The 24,979-nt window shown below is 41.7% G+C and overlaps 1 pseudogene; it reads left to right on the top strand.

The window, feature by feature from the left end:
• Nucleotides 1-3,902: 3,902 nt before the first annotated feature.
• LOC104672553 lies at nucleotides 3,903-20,392 on the top strand (annotated as a pseudogene).
• The last annotated feature ends 4,587 nt before the right edge of the window (nucleotides 20,393-24,979 follow it).

Here is a 24,979-nt window from a genome sequence, read left to right as displayed (position 1 = left end):
CCAATGGCACAGTGTGGTTGAAGCAGCACTAGTATCTAGGTTGCATGAGCCCCTGATGCTTTCGCTCAAGGGAAATTTTGGAGCCACGGGGCAATGCCCCCTGACGTAACAGTCTCCACAGTTCTGCCATGTCTCATCCTGGCCCTGCAACTTGGACCCAAACCTGCTATCATCCCATCCATCTGAGGAAGTGAAACCTCTTATGTCAAACAGACAGGTTGTGCAATGTGTGTATCAGATCCTGTCTTCCCAAGGAGACCGCTCAGGCCACAGCACTTCCTTCCGATCCCCAATGGGCAGAAAATATCTCGCTATAGACATAATTGGCACTAAGGGAGGGAGTGGAAGAGTGATGATGATGTAGATGGTGATGTAGCCTCAAGGAAGTGGAACAAGCAGAGATGGAGAGCTGGAAATGCCAGGATGCTCCAGCTTTTGGGGAATTATTCAACTCTTGAGTCACTAAAGCCTTTCTCAGCTACAAGTTCCTTTTTACCCTGGCAGGTCATTCTTCCAAGACAGGAGACTGATATTTATTCAAAGCAGCAAGTGTCCTGGTACCATCTTGTGTCTGATCATGGGCTTCCCAACCAGTTATCAAGGTTGATCTCATCTCATTGGTCTTCAATCATTTTGAACAAGAAGACAAGCAAAATAATCATGGGTTAGTTATTATATAATCGTGTGTACATGTAGTGATGTCTATTCTTTGCAGTGGGCTGTTCCTTTCTTGTTCACCCTCTTGCTTAAAACAGAACTAAACAATCTGTCCCCACCATTTTCCCCAAGCCCCATCTCATTCTTGGCACTGGCTTCCTAACATTGTTCTTATGAGTCTCATTTTCTTCTATCATTTCCATAAATACCTCTGGGATCTTAAAGTATGAAACGTGTTGTGGGTACCCACACCTGTCTCTGTGGATATTTCTCTCCTTTCCCTTCTGCTTCTGGGATTTTTTAGGTATAGGCACTATGATTTTTATCATATTGCGTCCACTTCCTTTTATGGCACCATCTCCAATGGGCCTCTTCTCCTTCTTGGATCCAGGTTCTCAGACTGGGGACATGCAGAGTCCAACAGACATTCCATTCTCCTCCCTGGTCTAGAAAAAGGAGGGCTTAGATATATGAGCAGGTGGCTGGGGCTGGTGAGCTATGTGGTCTCCAATGGCTTTTCCCTGATGTCTGAGTTGTTATGCCAGTTCTGGGAGGCCAATAAGACCTTGTCCTTCCTTTGGATCCATTGAAAAAGCCCCTGCGTGGATAAGATGGATGGCAGGGCTTTCCTACTCTATGTCTTTTCTCATACCTAATGGGTATAAGAGAGGGGACCACAAACAGAGGGGGCTTTGGTACCACTTACCCAGGGTCTGGAAACATTTTCTGTAAAGGGTCAGATAATAAATGTTTCAGGTACAACTACTCAACCTTGCATTGTTTCAGAAAAGCAGTCAGATAATACATAAATGAATGGGTGTGACTGGACTTGTCCTGCGAGCCCCTGTCTTGTATCATTGTATTATATCAGTTTTTTCTTACATACAAATTTAGAAGCAATACTTAAAAAAAAGCTGTCCTTTACTGAGCACCTACTAAGTGCCAGGTACCTTTTTTCCTCATTATCTTATTAACTCTTCATAATGACCTTTAAAGTAGATAATATTGAACCATTTGACCTATGCAAAAACTGAGGTTGAGACAATAACTTATTTAAGACCACACAAACAGTAAATGTTGGAACTATGTCTCAAATATGGGCTAATTGAACCCAAACTAGATCTTTATTTCTCACTTTTAATTGTTACAGATGTTTATTGCCCCGTCTCCTCCTGTCCACACAGTGCCCATCGGCAGACTCCGTTTTCATTCTCAGTGATCGAATGACATTCTAAACTACATTGGCCTGGCAGATTCACCTCTGCCCCTTAGTGTTTCCAAATTGTCCTTTAAGGATTGGGATACTCTCTGTTCCCCTGTCTTCCCTCCTTTCTTCTTCTGGCAGTGACGTGCTGTGTGAATTTGTTTCTCCTCTCAGGGTAGCACTGGGACTTTCCAAATCAGCGTTTTTAGTGATCTCTCTTCCCTTTTCTGAGTTTCTTCCTTATTCCTGTTCACTTTCTCATCTACAAGTGGCAGCTTTGTTGCTGGAGGATTTCCTTGTCCTTTTATTCTTCTTTACGACTTTGCTATAACTGTCAAAAACAATCCCTTGAAGGTATCTATCCTTGGAATTGTGTGCTTATGATGCTGAAAAATACTTCTCTTCTAAAAGCTATGATAAAATGCTTCTCTCCCAAAATGTCTGTCGTTTCTGTATTCTACTCTCTGGTTATTACACAATCAAAGATGATCTGGTCATTTCCTTCCAGGACTTTGTTAATTTCACTTCTTCAACTGCTTCCCCCTTCTTGGCTGGAACTGAGTTTTCTGTCTTCTGGGAGAAGAAGTTCTCAGCAAGGCCACTCAGGATTTGTTGGGTGCCTTGGTCAAGTCTAGGTTCCAAGCTCTGGGTAGCTGATTTCCTCTAATCACTGAGCAATGTAAAATGAGGAATTCTGATTGTGTAAAGGTGTTAAACTTTTGTGTTAAGGCAAAACTTTAATACCATGAATAGAGATTACAGAATTTACCAACTTCTAACAGGATTCCTTTCACTCCCTGACATTAGAATGTTAGAAAATCTACCACGAAGCATCTATGAGGCTATTGTACAAGGCCCGTTTTTCAAAACAGGTTTTTACAAGGACTGTTATTTGGGATTATAGTTTCAGAAAGGCACTATCAAAGGTAATTGATGGTGTGTGCAAGCTGAAAGTTGTATGTTAAAACTAGTAGGGATTTCAAAAATATCCCTTTTAGGCTTTTTGCTAATATATCTGCTCATTTTCAAAGTTCCAAATATTATAAAAATATTTAAAGTAAAAAGTAGAAGCCCTCCATTTCTGCTGGCCCACTTCCCTGTTTCAACCAGAAAGTATTTTCCCAGACAGTGCTACCCCAGGACTCACACTCCATCCATCCATCACCTACCATAGGTTCTTTGAAGGGCTCAATTTGAGTGCTCCTTGAGTGCCTGGGATCTGCTATTTCTCTCCATTTCTACTACTGCACGGTAGTTCAAGTCCTCTTCCCTTTTCCCCTAGGCCATTTGAATCATCTGCTAATTGGTTTTCCTGATTGCCATGGAAACTTCATCCATCCCTTCCTCACACATCAGCCATAGAAGTATCTCCAAAAAGCAAATCTCGTGACATGAAGCCCTTGCACAAAACCCATTACTGGTTGCCCATCTCCTTTGTGGATAAGTTCAAGCTCCTGAGTGTGGCAAGCTGGGTCCACCTGGAATCCCCTGCCCTCCTTTCCTACCCCACGTGACAACCTTTCCAGACTATTTGCAGTTCTTTGAATGTGATATTCTTTCTAGTCTCTGTGCTTTTGCATAACCTGTTCTTCCTGACTGGAAACTTCCTTCTCCTCCTTGTAGTTTAGCTAATTTCTAGTCTTTCAAGACTCAGCTCATGCTTCACCCTCTCTATGACAAATCCTTTCCCAAGCTGGGTGGTGGATACTCTTCCTCTGTGCTGTGTGAGTCTTGAGCATCCTCAGGAAACCTCCCTCATTGTGCTTTGTTTGCTTGTCTCCTTTGCTGTTAATGTGCCCGCTTCAGGGCTGGCATATACTGCTCATCTCCATGACTGGCTCATGGTGGTACTCCGCGAATATCATCCAACCAAATGGATGACAGCCATCATGCCATCTCTCATGACTTCCATCTGGAGCTAACCTCCCCCGACAGGAAAGCATTTCTTAGGAAAGAATATCTTTGGGTTAAATACAAGTAATCACTCACCAGAAGCACTACGTCCAGCTCAGAATGAACTGCTCAGTAAGCAGCCTTGTCAATGAGGAGGCAGCAGGCCGGCCCCAGAGGCCTCAAAGTGGGAGAGCAGAGAAGCGCAGTTCCTGCCACAAAGGCACACCTTGCTCCCCTGGCTGACTGGAAGCAGAATGGTGTCCACCTGCTTCCATGGGAATTCTGCGCCTTTAGTAAAGTTTTATGGGACAGGAAGGTGACAGGCATTGACGCTCTAACCAGGAATGGGTGGTGCCATCTTTCCTGTGTCTTACCAGAAATACCTGTGGCAGGTAAATTTCTAGAGAGACACTCCCATTTCTCCTATATAGCAATTTTGAAATGTTTTCTGAGGGCTTTCCAAATTCATCTGGGAACATAGGAGTTCCAGAAAGATGAAATCAAAGGTGATGGTATGCCAAGGAAAGTAGCTTTTAGAATGACTTCCATTAGCCATTCATCCATTCAGCACACCAGGCATTCAGTCTGAGGGGTGTGTGTGTGTGTGTGTGTGTGCACCCGCGTGTATACAGAGGAAGGGAAACAAAACAAAAGTACACAAGATATGATAGTTGTCCTCAAGGAGTTTTTGCAAATGTCCGCAATTTAAGAGAATATGCTATGCTGTGGCTGGTGTATAAACCAACTGCTAGGGAGAGGACTTCCACACACACTCGGGGCAAATGCAACCTGTAGGACTGCCAGTGGAAGCTGGACATGCTGTTTGTGGTTGATAAACCCTGGTCCCTTGTTCAGAGACCTATGTTTACCTTTCCTCTCCCTGAAAGTCTTCATTAGCTGGGCATCCAGAAGGTCTTGCACAGAGCAGAGGGAGGCACAAAGACAAGAGTTTGAAACCAGACTGGACAACAAAATGAACTTCTATCTTTGCAAAAAAATTAAAAAAAAAAAATTAGCCAGGTGGGATTGCACGTGCCTGTAGTCCCAGCTATTCAGGAAGCTGAGGCAGGAGGATTCCTTGAGACCAGGAATTTTGAGGCTGCAGTGAGCTATTAGGTTGGTGCAAAAGTAATTGTGGTTTTTGCCATTAAAAGTAATGGCAAAACTTTTAATGACAAAAACCGTGATTACTTTTGCATCAGTCCAATAATGATTGCACCCCTGCACTGTGCTCCAGCCTGGGCAACAGAGTGGTACCCTGTCCTCAAAATAATAAATAAATAAAATGTAAACATGCAAAAAAAACAAAACCAGAAATAAAAAATGGGTGTTGAGGCCCCTAAATTGAGGAATAGTATGAAGGAGTGTGATTCTGTGTGTGCATACATGGGTGTGCACCCTGAGTGCCTGGATGGCTCACCCTGGGCTAGTTCAGGTGGTAAATGGTTTTCCTCCAGCTGGGCTACCACCATCTTCCCCCAGGGCCTGTCTGTGTCTTTGGTGGCAAGATGCCTATGGACTAGAGTCCCTCCTCAGAGGAAAGGCTCCACCCATTTCTCTGGCTTTTAGGTAGAAGTCCATGACTTCAACAGGCCCCTACTGCAATGTCATGGGTTAGTTTAGGTGGGGTCTCCTCCGAGAGCCTCCCATAGCCTAAAAGGCCCTATCCTAGCTGACACTGCATCTCCCTCTTCCCAGCTCTCAGCCTTTCTCTTTGCTCACCCCACTTAGCGCAGGCTTTCTGCCTGATCTTGGATGTGTCAATCCTGCCCCTAAGGGATGCAAGGCAATCTTTCATTATTAAGATCTCTCCTGAGGCCAAGTGTGGTGGCTCACACCTGTAGTCCTAGCACGTTGGTAGGCCAAGGCAGGAGAATCACTTGAGCTCAGGAGTTCCAGGCTGCAGTGAGCCATGATTGCACCATTGCACTCCAGCCTGCATGACACAGCAAGACCCTGCCTTTTTTTTTTTTTTTTTTGAGACAGGGTCTTGCTCTGTCACCCAGGCTAGAGTGCAGCAGTGTGTCTCTGCTCACTGCAACCTCAACCTGCACATTTTTTTTGTAGAGACGGTGTCTTGCTATATTGCCCAGAGTGGCCTCAAACTCCTGGGCTCAAGAGATCTTTCCACTTCAGCCTTCCAAAGTGCTGGGACTACAGGTGTGAGCCACCGTGCCCAAACAAGACCCTGTCTTAAAAACAAAACAAAAATAAACAACTCCCCAGACCTCTCTAGTCTTAAACTCCTCCCTAGTTCCAGCCACCTTTTAGCACATGACTCTTGTTAATTTTGTTCTCACTGCCTGAAATCATCTCCTGTCCACTCTTGACTGACAGGTCTCTGCAGTAGCCCATTGCTTAATCAGAGTAGGCCCCTGTCAACTTATTCATATTGTGTCCCCATGCCAGTGTGGATGATTAAAATTGTTGAGTGGAGGCTGATCAAATGAGCCATCTCCTTCCAAATCCTCACTTGCTGGCTCCTGTCTTAGTTTTACTCCCCATTCTTCAAGGAACAGTGAGCCCTGGAAAGTATTTTAGAGTTATTTAGTCGAGTGCCTTTGGATGGGAGGATCACATCCCTGGGTCCCACCCAGTAGATTGTTAGGCAAGATTCCCTACCTTCTCTCACTTCTGCATGAGACTTCCTTCTGAAATTGCTGCTCAGTCAAGAGAATGACCTTCCCCAACAATCCTACTCCACAGGGACTTAAAGGTGTCAGAGATCTCTTGCTCATCTCTCTGGCCAGCTACCAAGGTCAGTTTATAGCTGAGGGACAAGACTAGTTAGCAGATCAGGCAGGTCTCAGACTCCAGCATAAGTGCTGGACTTCTAGCTGCAGTTGTTCCTGCCCGCATGGGCATTCAGATGGAGAGAGGGCATGGCACTACACTGCACTCTTGGTGAAACCCAGGACTCTGAAATCTTAGTGTCAGCCCCAGGCCTTCTCTTCAGCAGAACTTAGTCAGTCCTGTCTCTGGGAGATGGGACCCTGCCTGATTGCATTCTTACCAATGGCTGCATTGACAAGGGGACTAGACTTCACTGAGTGGAGATTGGGGGAAAAGGAAATAAGCCCTCAGTGCTTTCTCTGAGCATATGTCACCCTTGCTGGCTTAGCATCTATTGTTTGCCAGAAGACTTAGCTCTTACCTTGGCAAATATTCTCTGCTTGACCAAATTTTATGTGCCTTCTCCCAGGCACATTTGTGCACTTTCTTGTAAAATCCTTTTTTAGCAAGAATCTTCTATCTTCAATATCTGATCACCCTTAAAATCTCACTGGATTCCCCATCCTCCACCATCCCCAAGGTTGTGTCCAATCACCCTGTACTGTCTTCAGCAAGGATCCTGTTAGGTGGGTTTAGGCAGAAACTCCCTTATTTTTCATGTTTCCTCTTAGTAATTTCGCATCGACTGATCCTTGCTCTGCTTCCTGGCTATGAATATGTCCTTGCCCGTGCTGTGTATATAGTTGTGTCCAGTCTCTCTCCCCCACCGCAAAGTCCCATTGCAGTGGTTCCTATATCTTCTGTGCTGGTTCTGAATAAAATCTTCCTTACCATGAATTTAAAAATATCATTGATTTTTTTTTTTTTTTTTTGAGATGAAGTCTTGCTCTGTTGCCCAGGCTAGGGTGCAGTGGTTTGAACTTGGCTCACTGCAGATTCCTCCTCCCGGGTTCAAGTGATTCTCCTGCCTCAGCATCCTGTGTAGCTGGGATTACAGGTGCCCACCACCATACCTGGCTAATTTTTTTTTGTATTTTTAGTAGAGACGGGGTTTTTACCATGTTGGACAGGCTGGTCTCGAACTCCTGACCTCAGGGTGATCCACCCACCTCAGCCTCCCAAAGTGCTGGGATTACAGGCATGAGCCACTGCGCCTGGGCAAATCATTTTTTTCTTTGACAGCATTGTCCTGTAGACAACTGAATTTCAAGGAATTAGCCTGTGTGAAATCTAGCATGTTCTTTGACTTCCTTCTTCTAAAGGTTGATTTTATAGGAGGCAATATTTTAAAGTATCAAGGCCACGTGGAGATTCATTTCAAGCTTACTTTGTGCCAGGGAAGGGAAGTTTTCCTGAAAATTTCTTTTAAGTTCTAGTCAGAAAAAAGCAATCTTAAGAACAAGGAAATAGACCCGTCATTTTAAAACCCAGAAAAGAACCTTTCAACATAGCATTCCCTAGGTACCAAGCCTCCTTGATTAGTAGGAGGTTGCTTTGACTGTGACTGGTCAGGAACATACCTGGCCCTCCTCACCAGTGTGTAAGTTCCTGGAGAGCTGTGACAAAATCGCCCACGTCCACTCTTCCTGTGCCATCTTACCTATAGTATGCACTCCACAAATGGGCTGGTGGATTCCAGGGGGCACTCAGTGGATAAGCCAGAAAAAACAAAGAGGGGCTTGGATATAGCTTTGCCCTCTCAGCTATATCCCCAGAGGTTACTCAACTTCCTGGCTGGATGTCCTCATGTTCAAAATGTGGACATCAAGACCTAATTCTCAGAGTAATTATAAAGATAAACAAAGTCATGCATGGGAAATCACCTAACAGAGATGGACGTGGTTGACAAGCAGGAAAGATTCCTTTGCCCTCCTCCCTCCTCCTTCCTTTCCTTCCTAATGAGGATGGCCTTGTCTTTATTGCTGCCATCGAATCTCTGATGTCAGTGGTCACCCTACAGGGATCAGTGGTCACAGGTGGGCATGTGTGTGAAGACTGCAAAGTGTTCCCTGGTAACGTTTACTCATAAAGCAGTCAGCTGGCCTGAGCTGCAGTGGGGATCGGGAATGCTGCTCCGGCATGCATCCCTGTCCCTAGATCTCATCAGTTCCCTGAGGCCTTTGTCCAAGTGGAGACCCACATTGGGCTCACCACAGGCTCAGGCTCAGGCTCAGGAATGTCCTGAGTTTTCCAGCATCCTTAACAATTTAGCATCACACATTCTCAAAGGTTTGATACCTTTCATATAATATTTTTAGTACTGCTAGGAAGACACACATGAATTAAATATGGGTACTTCTTTTCCAGGAACTTATTGTCTTGAGTACAAGGAATTACGAGTAGGAGGTGAGAAGAGGCACTCCCTTTGGCCACCCCCATGGTCTGGTGACTCTTAGAATCACGTTTACAGATATCCGCCTCTTGGATGACAGCCTCCAGACTTCCTGCTTTCTCACTCTCTCTCTTCTCAAAGCACCAGTGATTTGTCCTTTTCAGGACCGCGAACCCGTAGACATCCCCTCTCTCTATCAGCCCTTTCTGCTTTTCCGTCCTTTTTGATCCAGCTTAATTTCTGTGCCCCGTCTCTTCAACCATTTTCTTACTGGTCTCCTCAGCACCCTTCCCATTTTTATTCCATTACACTCACCAGACAAAACTTCAGGCTGGGTTGTATCGCTAGTCTGCTTCCTCTGTATCTCTACTGGGGCTGCTAGAGGAGGTTGGGAAATGAGTTTACTCAGCCTCACAGGTGGTTGCCACCTTGGGCCCAGGACCACTGGTGGGTCCAGTCAAGCTGGGAACTGCTTGACTTTTCTGCCTCCCATTCTATTCAAAGTCATCCCTCTGCTCACTGAGGTAAATACACATCTGATTGCCTCCTTTGGAAAGGCTAACCAGAAACTCAAAAGAATGCAATTGTTTGTCCCTCATCTACCTGTGGTCTGCAAGCTCCCTCCCTGCTTCAAGTTGTTCCACCTTTCTGGATGGAACCAGTGTACATCTTACACATATTGATTGATGTCTTATGTCTCCCTAAAATGTATAAAACCAAGCTGTGCTCTGACTACCTTGGGCACATGTGGTCAGGACCTCCTGATGCTCTGTCATGGGTGGGTGTCCTCAACCATGGCAAAATAAACTTTCTAAATTAACTGAAACCTGTCTCAGATTTTCAAGATTCACATTTGGGTAACCACGAAGGGATTCTGAGTGGAGATGCCCCTTACCTTTGACAAATCTATTGGTGTTTGGTACCAGCATGAGCTAACTTTATGGCTCAAACCAGTAGGACAATTTGCTGAGGTCTGAAAGCATCTCCTCCAGAGAATTCCTGATCTCCCCAAATTTGGTCAAGATCAAAAGTTTATTTTGCTGTATGACTCCCTGTGTGTGTGTGTGTGTGTGTGTGTGTGTGTGTGTGTGTGTTTTGAGTTTTACTTGCTTCCAGCAAGGAAGGCAAGATTTCCTGCTTCCATGATGATGGAAGACAGGTAACTCTTTTAAGGGGTTTGAGCTCACTCCCAGCAGGGAAGACGAGTTCAAGTTTTTTCTTGCTTCTAGAATGGTAGTGAGCAGTCTTCAGCCGGAGACCCATCCCTAGGTAAGTAGCTGAATTGGGGTTTTGTCTTGCTAAAGTTTAACAACCAGCTGGTCTCAATTTCTCCTTACCATTAGAGCACTCAGTAATCATATAAGTTGTGCGATCATTTGTTTTGCTTAACTGTTTGTTTCTGTTTTTATTGTTGTTTCAGTCTTTTTCCCAGTGAGTTTGACCTATTCTGTCTGACTTGATCAAATCCAAAGGGAAGTTCCAAATTGTGGGGAATGAGGCCTCTGAAGTGGCTAAATTCCCACCCTCCCACACACACAAAGGTGGTGTGGTTGGGTGGAAAACGGCCAGCAAAAGAAAAAAAAAAAGGCAAAGATTTTTAATTTTGACCACTAAAGGGGCTTCATTTACATAACAAGGCCACCATTTGCTAGCCAGGCCGAATTGAAAGAGCAATGGCTGTCGCCCCATGCTGCAGTTCCATAGCTAGGGTTCTGCTTTCTTTTCTACCACGACAGCCTGGGTTTGGTTCCTGAATCAAGCCTTTTCTGGTTTGATACTTCGTACTTCTGAAGTAGCAGCAATTTGTCCTAGCTGAAATATGGTAATAAGATTTTAAAAGATTTTTTTTAAAGGACCTCAATGGTTAAAAGTGAGCTTAATTAAAAGCTAACGATTCAAGAAGTGTGTATGTGTCTATGTGCATGTTTGTATTTAAAAGACCTTCATGTTTTGTTTTTTTTCCTCTCCTAGGAACTTGTCTGTTTTATGAGCAAAAGTTTTTTTCTTCTCAGTTGACTGGATTCTGTTTTCTTCATTTACTTCTGCTGTCTCTCCTTTCTCTTGCACCGTCTGCTGAATGAGAGACCTAAAATAGTTGATAATAGCCTGGGGTTCCTTAAAGAAAATGGAGAAGGTGCTAGGCTCCCTTTTGGGGATAAACTTCTATTTTTCCTTATGGAATCCCTAGAGTGTAAACAAACAAGTTCATTTCAGCTCTTAAACTGCTTGCATTTGTATTGTGTTACCTGATTTTTTTGACTATTATATTTTTGACTAGCTATTGCAACAGAAGCTACTCTTGGGTTTTCAAGGCAGAATGTAGTTTAGACATGTAAAAATGTCTTTTAAAAAATAGCTTTTTTTTAAGTGCACTGTAAAAGCATCACATGGTCTAGACTCGTAATAATTTTCCCTTTTTGGAGACCAGGATTCAGGGTGGGCTCTGCCCAGAGCTCAGAGATCCAGTTAAAACATAGGTAGTCTCAATGTAAATAAAATTGGTCTCCTGATACAATCTTATGATAGATTTCTATAATTTTATGGTTGATTTGGCATCCATCCTTAATCTGTCTCTAGCACCACCAGACTTTTTCTCTCTGTACCTTGAGATGTATATTTCGCTATCTGAATTTTCGTCTAAGAGTTGTTTCCTTTTGTAGCAGGACAAGCGGCAGACAAAACTCCTCAGACACCGAGTTACAGAAGGAAGGGGTTTATTTGGCCAGGGGCATTGGCAAGACTTCAGTCTCAAGAGCCGAGCTCTCTGAGTGAGCAATTCCTGTCCCTTTTAAGGGCTCACAACTCTAAAGGGGTGCACATGAGAGGGTCATGATTGATTGAGCAAGCAGGGGGTACATGACTGGGGACTGCATGCATTGGCAATCAGATCGGAACAAAACAAGATAGGGATTTTCACAGTGCATTCCTGTACAATGTGTGTAATCTATAGATAACAGAACCAGTTACATCAGGGGTCGATCTTTAACTACCAGGCCCAGGGTGTGGCGCTGGGCTGTCTGCCTGTAGATTTCATTTCTGCCTTTTAGTTTTTACTTCTTCCTTCTTTGGAGGCAGAAATTGAGCATCAGGCAATATGAGGGGTGGTCTCCTCCCTTATTTCCCCCTTTTGAGACTCTCACTCATTTTATTAGTGGGAGTTCTCACTTCATTTTCACTATCCATGTCTTCTTGCAAGACAGATTGATAGTGATTTATGTAGTACATTTGTGCTGAGGCATTTTGGTTAACTAAGGTAGTGATGAAGCTTTTTATCATTCGTAGAAGTACAGGTATCAAACAAGGGAGCAGTAAGCAGGTTCCTATTATTATTATAACTCCTATTATAAGAGTTTTAAATCCTCCTAGCGCTGGGAACCATTTTCCAAACATGGCCCCAGGATCAAATCCATGCCACACTTGCACGGGCACATGTGCCAGTTTTGTCATATCTCTAACTATGTCTTCAACTACTTGCCCTTGATTATCTATGTGTAGACAACAATTACTAAGGTTAAATTTTCCACAGACCCCTCCTTCAGCTGCTAGCAAGTAGTCAAGAGCCAATCTATTTTGATAGATAGCATTTCTCATCTGAGTTTCTTGCCGAGCCAGAATAGTCAGGCTCTGCCAGTTTTATTAGTGATTATTTCTAAGACAGCTTGTAACCGTACGATTTGGTTGATCATGTAAGTGGGGGTCCAGTATCCCCATGAGCCGTCTTGTGTCCAAGTAGCAGGCCCATAATATTGTATGATTCTCTCAGGGGACCATTTATCATCTTTCCAATTTCCTATAGCTATGCTTCTCTTTTCATGCAAAGCATAGACAGGGAAGCCCAGGAGTTGGCCTGTTTTTATGGGCAGTAGAAAGAAAGATGGTTTAATAGTGCCAATAACACAACTACCTGCCTACTGGTCAGGTAATTTGGCATAAGCTCTATGCCCACATATGCAATACAATCCAGTTGGGGCTGTCCAGTCCTGGTGGGACTCCAGGTGGGTCCACATGGTTTGCAACTTTGGGAATTTGCTAAATGGATTCCTCTCTGTTTGATTTGAACTCCACCAAGTGACTGTTTTTGTGGTACCATTACACAGTTTCTGTCCCAGACGACTAAGTCGTCCTACAGGGTGAGTGAATTCTTTTCCTTCTCTAGCTATGCAATATTGTCCAATAATTGAGGCTTTTAGGACCTGGAAATTATCAGGGTGATTCTTTTGAGCTGGGAATTCATCAGGAACTGGGTCTGTAGGCACTAATTCTCGGGCTTCCCTTGGCCATTGATCTCCCATTACAGTTCCTCCACATACATGACATGAAGTGACATTGAGAGACTGGGCTACATGCTCGGCTAATTGCAAAAGCAAATTTCTTGTTTTTCCTGGAATTTCTGGTACTAGTACATTTAGTTCATCATAGAAAGTTTGAAACACTGGCTCAGGAGAGCATTTGTAAACTTCTTCTCGAACCAAGATATTTATTCGAGGATCCAGTCTGGCCCCGTCAATTCCTAAGGTCACACACTCCTCTTTATTCCAGTCAGGATCAAGGGTATCGGTTAGTACTAGCTCTAAGGGGTTACATTGTCCCTTAGTACGGGAAGGGCCATTTTTTCCTTTCTGAAGGTGGACTGGATCGTTTTCATCATTTTTTTTTTTTCTTTTATGCAGGTGGCCTAAATGACACAAGACCAGTGTTTACATTTATTTCCACACAGCCCTAATTTATGACAGATGTACTTATTTTCTGCTATATAGCCTCTTTTCTAATTAAGAGAACCACACCTTATTCCTAACTTATTACTATTAATGACAGCACAGGTATCAAATTTTAAGGTGACTTGTTTGGGCACCCCCCCCTTTTTTTTTTTTTTTCCATTTCAGCTAACACTTATATCGTTTATGAGCTCCCACCAGTCCTCAGTCCTTAATCTTATTTTAAGAACTGTGGTCATGGGAGGCTCAGATGGGTCATAACACACATCCGGTTGGTCATTTCCTGGGCTACGTACCTTGTATAGAATAACATTATACAAACAAGTTCTTTTTAGAGTTCCAGTACACTTATAATAACCGTAAAATAATAGGACTGTAGCAACCTTTTGTCCTACCTCAGTGACTTGATGTATACACTGGGAACAGCCCTCAGTCTGAGGAAGGTCAGTTGAAGTCTGTAACCTGTAACCTGTACAAGTCCAAATTTTAAGGAAAATGAGTCCTGTGATGAGTTTCCACATGCTTCAGCCATGCGTGGACCAGTCAGCTTCCAGGTGTGACTGAAGCAGAGCTTGTCATCTTCTTCAGAGTCACTTTGCAGGGGTTGGCGAAGCTGCTCCTCTCCACGTATAGCTCACAGTCTACTAATGTTTAAGGATGGTCTCGGAAGTTGGGCCTGCTAGAATAAACTCTCTGATACCAGGAGCAAGGTGGCGGGGTTTAGGGTTTTGCAAACTTCAGTGGTTATGTGGGGATTTTCACATAGCAAGCTTTGGTACTTGGTTAAACTAGCATTTGTTAACCAGTGATGTCCTTTGGTATTTATTAAAGTTACCACAGCATGGGGGGACCCTTTATATTCAGGTTTTGCCTAAGGGTTAGTTTATCTGCTTCTTGTGCTAACAGGGCCTTTGCTGCTAGGGCCCTTAGACCTGGGGGCCAGCCTCTGGAAACCCTGTCTAGCTGTTTTGAGAGATAGGCCACTGGCCTTGGCTAGGCCCCACAGTCTGGGTTAAAACTCCAGCTGCCATTTTTTCTCTTTCCGACACGTAGAGTGTAAAGAGTTTTGTCCGGTCAGGTAGCCTCAGGGCTGGGGCCGACATGAGATTTTCTTTTAACTCATGAAAAGCTCGTTGCTGTTGGTTGTAATAGATGTAGTTTATCTAATCTACATTTTTATTAACTGTCACCTGCTAAAATATTGACTCAAATCCTGCAGCTATTTGATTTCAAGCTTTAAATTGATCTGGTATTCCTCGTGGGACTCCAATTGTGCCTAAATAGACATGAGAGTCGAAAGACCCATAAGGGGCTTCTCTCACTTTATGATGTCTAATTATTTTTTTTCCCTTCTGGTTGATGAAATGCCAGGATGAAAGGAATAGCCAATTGGACTAAAGTACAAGTGCCGCTCCAGTTATTGAGCAGAGTGTCCAGTAAAGGTCCACCACAGTACCACCACACATCAGCTCAAGGATGAACAAGGGCTGACTGATTGATAAGCTCTTGAAAATTCTTAAGCTCACTGCATCCTTTCACGTCTCCAAGGAATGCTAAGTTTCCTCCCTGCTGTGAGAGACATGAAGTGAACTTAATGTTGGGAGACGGAAGCTGGATGGCCCTTGGGGGCTGACCCGCAGGGACTTTGGGATATAGCAGAGAGAGCTTGGCATGACTTATTACTCCAGGCCATAGAATCCTGGAAAAGAGTTATCATGCAGCCTATGCCTGGTTGACTGGAGGACCACCTTAGTGGAAGGGGGACAATCTGGGCCTCTGGCCTGCCATGTGCACAAGCATAACAATTGCTTTTGTTTAATGTGCAGATGGAATATTTGATCCATTTTAACCAGGCATTTGGATCTTGGTATCCTCTCTTAATTGCTAAAGTTTGTTTTAAGTCTTTAACTTTTATGGTCCTCTAGTAAAATGAATGTATGGTTTTAGGGAAATTACAAAAACCAGTTGGGGCAGTCCATCCTTGCTCTTTAGTGGTCCACAGAACGTTGGACCAACTATGGCATGAAAGCTCTACATTGGGGGGCAACACTCCTGATTGGCACTGGGGTCTTTATCGAAATGTCCCCAGATTAAATGGTCCTAGTTCACTAATGCCTAGTCTGAAGAGAGTCATGAGGAACAGAAGTACTTTTCTGAAGTAGAAAGCTGTCTTTGACTTGGAAATTGACTTGGTTATATTAATAACTAGATGGTCAGCAACAGAATGAAGAAAGAAGAAAGAGTAATAGAATAGATTAAAAGAGTTAAATTTTTCTTAGCTTTAGTTTGGTAGCGTTTTCCCCTGGGACTATGGCCCACGACTCTGGACGGGGTGGAGCTTTCTTGACTCCTGTGTGATGAGTCCATCCTTTTTTTGCTGTACGTACAGCAGTCTTGGTTAGCAGCACAAGGTAGGGTCCTTCCCAGGCTGGCTCAAGTTTTTCTTCTTTCCACCTTTCGATGAGAACGTGATATTCAGGCTGTTGCTGGTTTACTGGAAACTCTAGGGGTGGTACATGTGCTAAAAGACTTTTAGTTTTTGTGTGTGTGTGTGAGTTTAAATGTGGGGACTTTAATGTGGAGACTTTATAGTCCTTAGTGTCTTTTTACTGAGAAATTTCCTTTAGCACCTATTTTTATTAGTTTTTAAACCAAAGAAAGCCAAATACCATTTTACATTTAGCAATGCTTCTCGTATGATTTTTTATACCAGATAAGCTAAATGTTATCTTTATATTAGTGTGTTATTAATGTTAAACCTAATTTTAATAAAACCTTGTAGACATATTTATTTAATTTTTAATGTTTGACCATAAGGTAAGATTTTATAGACTCTTTTTAACCTTTTATAATTTTTGCTAAAGAGCAGGTTGGTGCTTTAAGAAAAACCTTTTATGCTTTTACTTTAATCTCCAGTTCACAGAAAAACTGGATGATATTTCTTTAACTTTAGCTAATGTGTTTACACACAGAATGTTCTTTACAATTAATGTTTTAAAGCTTGCTTAAACCTTCAAAACAATAATTTTTAACTTTTTAATGTAGGTAAAAATGTGCATTCTTATGCCTGCTTATAATCCTTTTACCAAAGGTATATTTTGCTTTTCTTATACACCTTGCAAATAAACTGTTTTTTTTTTTCTTCAATAGTTTTACATTCAGGAGGCCTAGTTACTTTTAAATTATACAGCATTTTTTGCATAAATTTTTTTAACACACCTTTTTTATAACCTTTTTTTTTCACGACTTTTACAGGCAACTTTTTTTTACATGCCTTAACTTTCTGACTTATTACAAACATTTCTTTCTTTAAACAACCAGTTAATTTATTTCAGGACACAAATTTACCATATAACACTCTTTTTATATAAATTCCGCCCCCCCTTTTTTCTTTTTTTTTCCGAAGATGATAACCATTCTTTTCCAAAGCGAACCTTTTTTTTTTTTTTTTAATGTCTGTGGACTACTGTCTAAGGCCACAAGATTAGAAGTTACTACAATACATGTTACACTAGTTAACTTTTAGCAAACTTTACTTTTGTTGAAAACCTTGTATGTTTGGGATTTTAATTATCTTTTGCTATTAATAAGACCTTGTTTTGTCCAAATTAGAATTGGTATGATGGCTTTTAAAGGAACAGGATACACCTTTTTTTTATCTTAACTACTTGTATATCTCTCTCTTTCTTTCTCTCTTTGACTTTGTCTCTCTTTGACTTTCCTTTTGCCTCTGTCTCTTCCTCTCTCTCTCTGCCTCTATCTTCCTCTCTCTCTCTCTCTCTCGACTCCCTTTTTGTCTGTCTCTTCCTCTCCGTCTCTTCTTCTCTTTCTCTCTCTTTGCCTCTTTTCCTCTCTGTCTCTTTCCTTTCTCTCTCTCTGCTGGTCTTTCCTTGCCTCTGCCAGCCGCTTATGCTGTGTTCTCTCAACCACCATATGTTGTGGGCAGGGGATCTAAAACAAGCTGGTCTGGGTTCCCTGGCTTACAGGTTACCTTTTGCCATACCTTTGAAACAAGAGACCTGTCCATGCTTCCTTCTAATGGCCAACCTACCTCTAATGCTGGCCAGTCTATCTTACACAAAGTTTTATGTTTTCCTGGTGTCATAGTACTCCATAGTCTCCCTTAAATCCTTTTGTTTTTGAAAATTTTCAACATAGTTCCTAGTGTGGTGGGCTTACTTTGTGTCTCACCCATATTTCCTCTAGACAAAACACCACGCTCACACCACACACACACCACAAAGCAAAGAATGGGTAAAAAGGGCACACACACACTTTTGTACTTTGCACCAAACCAAAATCAAAACCAAAATCAGAGTATCCAGAAATCCAAGTATCCAAAACTCAAACCAAAGTATCAAGCAATCCAAGTCAAGTCAAAAACAAAAACCAAAGTGCCGGTACAGGCACACACACCATGGGTGATCAGGCCATGCTTCCACTCAAATGGAGTAGGCAAGTTCCCAAGACCAATCCTGTCAAGCAATTCAAACCAAGTCAAAACCAAAACCAAAGTGCTGATAAAGGCACGCCGTGGGTGATCAGGCCATGCTTCCACTCAAATGGAGTAGGCAAGTTCCCAAGACCAATTCTGTCAAGCAATTCAAACCAAATCAAAATCAAAACCAAAGTGCCAATAAAGGCACACCATGGGTGATCAGGCCACTCTTCCAGTCAAATGGAGTGGGCAAGTTTCAAAGACTAGTCTTACCAAGTTTTAGAAGTCCAGACTCCAAGTGCCCTTTCCTTCCCGGTGTTCAGCCACTGCATTGATCCTCCACGGGGGCCTGCCTCACACTGCTCTGGCGAGGCGTCCCACCAGGACAAATGCCTACCTGGGAGCACTCTCAGGATCCACGTCGCTTGGGCTGGTCGGAGTCCTCTGCAGGGATGTTCCACAGGGCAGGTTTAAGCCACCTAAGGAGCTGCCTCGACCTTCCGCCAATCGCCTCGCTTCCCGGTCAGGGAACCAAGAAATGTAGCAGGACAAGCGGCAGACAAAACTCAGACACCGAATTACAGAAGGAAGGCGTTTATTCGGCGGGGGACATCGGCAAGACTTTAGTCTCAAGAGCCGAGCTCTCCGAGTGAGCAATTCCTGTCCCTTTTAAGGGCTCACAACTCTAAGGGGATGCACATGAGAGGGTCATGACTGAATAAGCAGGGAGTACGTGACTGGGGGCTGCATGCACTGGTAATTAGATCAGAACAAATTAAGATAGGGATTTTCACAGTGCATTCCTATACAATGTCTGTAATCTATAGATAACAGAACCAGTTACGTCAGGGGTCGATCTTTAACTACCAGGCCCAGGGTGCGGCGCCGGGCTGTCTGCCTGTGGATTTCATTTCTGTCTTTTAGTTTTTACTTCTTCTTTCTTTGGAGGCAGAAATTGAGCATGAGACAATATGAGGGGTGGTCTCCTCCCTTACTTTAATATGCAGATTTAGGGCTATTTAGCTGACAACTGCCAAAGTAGTGAAACAAGTTATCAAGAACTTAAAACTCTCAGGTAGAAAAGAAAAAAAGGTCTTTATGAATCTATAAGATGTACTTCTATTGGCATGCCTAATACGTCTATGTATTTATGTGTTGTGTACACAATTTTTCACTACTGAAAATATACAGTGGAGCTCTAATTAATTGGCTTAAGACAATAAAAGCACTTGAATCAAATACTTTATCAGGTAAAAGGAAAAGACAAGTCGAATACTTTTTCAAGTTTATGTAACTTAAGTAAAATCTTTAATAAATAAGCTAGCTTTAAAATTATTAGAAATGTCTTAAGAATTGCCAGCAGGTTCTGGGTTACAGCCAAGGTGGGGGTGGAATGGGGTGAGGGTTGGTGGGGTGAGGGGTGGTAGGAGGGCTTCGTTATTTCTTGCTGCCCGCTTCTGGCTGGGGAAGTGGCAGGACCTTGGCAGCACCCCGAGCTGGCATGGTGCTAATCGAGGGATGTGAGACCCCAGTGGCTGGGGCCTGGCTGCAGAACCAAGTTGTCATTTCCAGATTGGGGCTTGGGCTGCACCCTCTCTAGGACCCTCCCCTTGTACCAAGCAGATTGTCACGGGTAGTTTGGGCCAGCTGTCCTGGCGTGGAATTTCCGGAATTCAACAAATCCTCCAAGAAATCCATCCATACGTGGCAGATTATGAAGTATGGATCACTACTTTTGGGATGTGGATATATTCAGTGAACAAGGAGCAGCTTGGAAGAGCTGGATTTTATGCTTTAGGTGAAGGTGATAAAGTAAAGTGCTTTCACTGTGGGGGGAGGGGGGGTGGGTAACTGATTGAAAGCCCAGTGAAGACCCTTGGGAACAACATGCTAAATGGCATCCAGTGTGTAAATATCTGCTAGAACAGAAGACATGAGAGTGTATAAACAATATTCATTTATCCTATTCACTTGAGGAGTGTCTGGTAAGAACTGTTGAAAAAACACCATCACTAATTAGAAAAATTGATACCATCTTCCATAATCCTATGGTACAGGAAGCTACGTGAATGGGGTTCAGTTTCAGGGACATTAAGAAAATAATGGAGGAAAAAATTCAGACATCTGGGAGCAACCATAAATCACTTGAGGTTCTGGTTGCAGATCCAGCGAAGGCTCAGAAAGACAGTACACAAGACGAATCAAGTCAGACTCCATTGCAGAAAGAGATTAGTACTGAAGAGCAGCTAAGGCGCCTGCAAGAGGAGAAGCTTTGCAAAATCTGTATGGATATAAATATTGCTGTCATTTTTATTCCTTGTGGACATCCAGTCACTCATAAACAATGTGCTGAAGCGATTGACAAATGTCCCATGTGGTACGCCATCATTACATTCAAGCAAAAAAATTTTATGTCTTAATCTAACGCTATAGTAGGCATGTTATGTTCTTATTACCCTGATTAAATGTGTGATGTGAACTGACTTTAAGTAATCAGGATTGAATTCCATTAGCATTTGCTACCAAGTAGGAAAAAAAAATGTAAATGGCAGTGTTTTAGTTGGCAATATAATCTTTGAATTTCTGGATTTTTCAGTTATTAGCTGTCTTATTTACCCAATTGTTTTTACCGTTATTTAATTGAAACCCTAGACTAAGAAGAAGCATATTATAACTGATCACAATGTGTATTCACAGTATATTGACTTAATTTCTAAGTGTAAGTGAATTAATCATCTGAATTTTTTATTCTTTTCAGATAGGCTTAACGAATAGAACATTCTGTATATAAATGTGGAGATTAATCTTTCCAATCACATAATTCGTTTTGTGTGAAAAAGGAATGAATTGTTCCATGCTAGTGGAAAGATAGAGATTATTTTTAGAGGTTTGTTGGTGTTATGTTTTGGGATTCTGTCCGTTTTCTTTTAAAATTGTAAATATGTACTCATGTGAATGATTTTTTAAAGTGATTTTGCCATTTTTGGAAGGGTATTTAATGATAGAATATCATCGAGCCAACATGTACTGACATACAAAGATGTCAAAGATATATTAAGTGTAAAATGCAAGCAGGAAAATACTGTGTACAGTCTGAGCCAAATCAAAGCATGTATGTTTTTTATATGTGTAGAACAAAAGGTTTGGAAAGATATGCACCAAATTGTTCAATGTGATTTCGTTTGAGGGGGCTGGGGGGATGGGCCCCAGAGGGGGTTTTGTAGGGCCTTTCACTTTGTATTTTTTTTCATTTTGTTTTGTTTGAATTTTTTTTTTTTTTCTTTTTAAATGGAGTTTCACTCTTGTCACCTAGGCTGGAGTGTAGTGGTATGAACTTGGCTCACTGCAACCTCTGCCTTCCAGGTTCAGATGATTATCCTGCCTCAGCCTCCCATGCCTCCTGTGTAGCTGGAACTACAGGCACCTGTCACCATGCCTGGCTAATTTTTGTATTTTCAGTATTTCTGGATTTTGTATTTCTGGAGATGGGGTTTCCCCATGTTGAGCAGATTAGTCTGTAATTCCTGACCTCAGGTGATCCACCCACCTTGGCCTCCCAAAGTGCTGGGATTTCAGGCGTGAGCCACTGCACCCGGCCCTGTTTGAATTTTTTAGAAGTATGTATTACTTTTGTAATCAGAATTATTAGAAAGCATTTTACTGATTTAAAAGCTTAGACATGTTCAAAGGTCTGCAAAACTACTGAACACTCAGCTTTAGTTTTTCTAATCCAAGAAGGCCGGGCAGTTGACCTTTTTGGTGCCAATGTGCAATTTAAAAGATTTTATGTTTTTCTTGCATTGTGGATGAAAAATATTTCTGAGTGGTGGTTTTTTTGACAGGTAGACCATGTCTTCTTGTCTTGTTTGGAGATAAGTATTTCTGATTTTGTAAAATGAAATATACAACATGTCACAGATCTTCCAATTAATTAATAAGGATTCATCCTTAATCCTTGCTAGTTTAAGCTTGCCTAAGTCACTTTACTAAAAGATCTTTGTTAATCCAGTGTTTTAAACATCTGTCAGCTTATGTAGGTAAAAGTAGAAGCACGTTTGTACACTGCTTGTAGTTATAGTGATAGCTTCCATGTTGAGATTCTCGTATCACCTTGTATCTTAAAGTTTCATGTGAGTTTTTACCATTAGGGTGATTAAGATGTATATAAGGCAAAATATTAAGTCTTTCCTTTACCTAAGTTTGCTTTCTTGACTAGTAATAGTAGTAGATATTTCTGTAATAAATGTTTTATATATATATATATGTGTGTGTGTGTGTATATATATATATATATAGAGAGAGAGAGAGAGAGAGAGAGTCTTGCTCTGTTGTCCAGGCTGGAGCACAGTGGCACAAACTCAGCTCACCACAACCTCTGCCTCCCGGGTTCAAGTGATTCTCCTGCCTCAGCCTCCTGAGTAACTGGAACTACAGGCACACGCCACCACATCCAACTAATTTTTGTATTTTTAGTAGAGATGGGGTTTCACTATGTTGGCTAGGCTGGTCTCAAACTCCTGACCTCGTGATATGCTCGCCTTGGCCTCCCAAAGTGCTGGAATTACAGGTGTGAGCCACTGCGCCTGGCCAGTTTTTTAAATATATTTTTAAAAACACTTGAATAAGAGTCAGTAGAGTGTAAACTAGAAGTTTAAAAATGCTTCATAGAACGCCCAGGGTTTACATTACATGATTCTCACAACAAACCTATTGTAAAGGTGAGTAAGGTATGTTACTGCAGAGAAAACTTTGGGAGCAAAACTGTAAAAAATTATATTTTTGCTGTATTTTCTAAGAGAAAGAGTATTGTTATGTTCTCCTAAACTCTGTTGATTACTACTTTAAGTGATGTTGACTTAAAACATTGCAAATTTAAATAAGAGTTTTAAAAATTAAGTAATGACTGCCCTGAAAAAAAAATTGCCAGCATACATTTTTGTTTGGATTTATTAATCAAGCAATTTTATACTTATCCCTGTCAAATACCATAAGGTGTCAAAATTTGGCATGGGGTTACAAAACTATAAACCCAGCCCAAAACAGAATGATCTTTGCTTGTTTAATCTTTAATAAATAAGACATTAATATTGGTTTAATGAAAATAGCTACATCTTGCATTATTTAGTAAAATTACCATAACTTCTAACCTTATGGCTTTATGCAATCTAGTCCAAAGGCAGGAAGGAGGTTTGTTTTGGAAAAGGACTGTTATAATCTTTGTTTCAAAGCTAAACTATAACTAAGTTCCCCCCAAAGTTAGTTCAGCCTATGCCCAGGAATGAACAAGGACAGTTTGGAGGTTAGAAGCAAGATGGAGTCAGCTAGCTCAGATCTTTTTTGCTGTCTCAGTTATTGCAGTTTCATAACTTTAAATGATGGCTATCACAGTTTTCATAAATAATCTAGGTAAACAGTTAAAATAAAATAATTAGGTAAATGTAATGGGATAAATATTTGTGGACAAACTCGTCATAATTGAGAATATAAAGTTAAATTAAATAATAAGTATTTCATTATTCGGGTATTTTCCAAGAAAAACATATTGTAGAAAACCATCTTTCTAAAAAAAAGTCTTTTAATTTTTATCTAATTCAAAGTGTATTGAAAAGTTATGTATAAAACAAGGTAAAAGGAATGAGGAAATAAGGGAAATATAAAGAAAATTATAGAAATAAAGTGGTATTTTTTGGTAAGAAAGCTTAAAGAGAAATAATTTTAGGAAAGAAAGAATCTTGTATGATAAATTTTGTCCTAGAATAAAGTGACTGGATAAGAAAGGGATGTTCAAAGCTATTTATGACAAACCCACAGCCAATATCATACTGAATGAGCAAAAGCTGGAAGCACTCCCTTTGAGAACTGGCACAAGACAAGGATGTCCTCTCTCACCACTCCTATTCAACATACTATTGGAAGTTCTGGCCAGGGCAATCAGGCAACAGAAAGAAATAAAGGGTATTCAAATAGGAAGAGAGGAAGTCAAACTGTCTCTGCAGATGCATGAATGTGTATTTAGAAAACCCCATCATCTCAGCGCCAAAACTCCTTAAGCTGATAAGCAACTTCAGCAAAGTCTCAGGATACAAAATCAATGTGCAAAAATTACAGGCATTCCTATACACCAATAATAGACAAACAGAGAGCCAAATCACGAGTGAACTCCCATTCGCAATTGCTACAAAGAGAATAAAATATCTAGGAATGCAACTTACAGCGGATGTGAAAGACCTCTTCAAGGAGAACTGCAAACCACTGCTCAAGGAAATAAGTGAGGAAACAAACAAATGGAAAAACATTCCATGCTCATGGATAGGAAGAATCAATATGGTGAAAATGGCCATACTGCCCAAAGTAATTTTTAGATTCAAAGCTATCCCCATCAAGCTACCATTGACTTTCTTCACAGAATTAGAAAAAACTACTTTAAATTTCATATGGAACCAAAAAAGAGCCCATATAGCCAAGACAATCCTAAGCAAAAAGAACAAAGCTGGAGGTATCATGCTACCTGACTTCAAACTATACTACAAAGCTGCAGTAAACAAAACAGCATGCTACTGGTACCAAAACAGATATATAGACCAAAGGAACAGAACAGAGGCCTCAGATATTACATCACACATCTACAACCATCTGATCTTTGACAAACCTAACAAAAGCAAGCAATGGGGAAATAATTCCCTATTTAATAAATGATGTTGGGAAAACTGGCTAGCCATATGCAGAAAACTGAAACTAGACCCCTTCCTTACAACTTATACAAGAATTAACTCAAGATGGATTAAAGATTTAAACATGGCCAGGCGCAGTGGCTCATGCCTATAATCCCAGCACTTTGGGAGGCCAAGGCGGGTGGATCACGAGGTCAGGAGATCAAGACCATGCTGGCTAATATGGTGAAACCCCGTCTCTACTAAAAAATATAAAAAATTTGCCAAGTGTGGTGGTGGGCACCTGTAGTCCCAGCTACTCGGGAGGCTGAGGCAGGAGAATGACATGAACTCGGG

The sequence above is a fragment of the Rhinopithecus roxellana genome, chromosome 17, assembly GCF_007565055.1.
Source record: "Rhinopithecus roxellana isolate Shanxi Qingling chromosome 17, ASM756505v1, whole genome shotgun sequence".
Lineage (NCBI taxonomy): Eukaryota > Metazoa > Chordata > Mammalia > Primates > Cercopithecidae > Rhinopithecus > Rhinopithecus roxellana.
The sequence above is the reverse complement of the archived record's forward strand: the minus strand, read 5'-3'. Positions and strand labels throughout refer to the sequence as shown.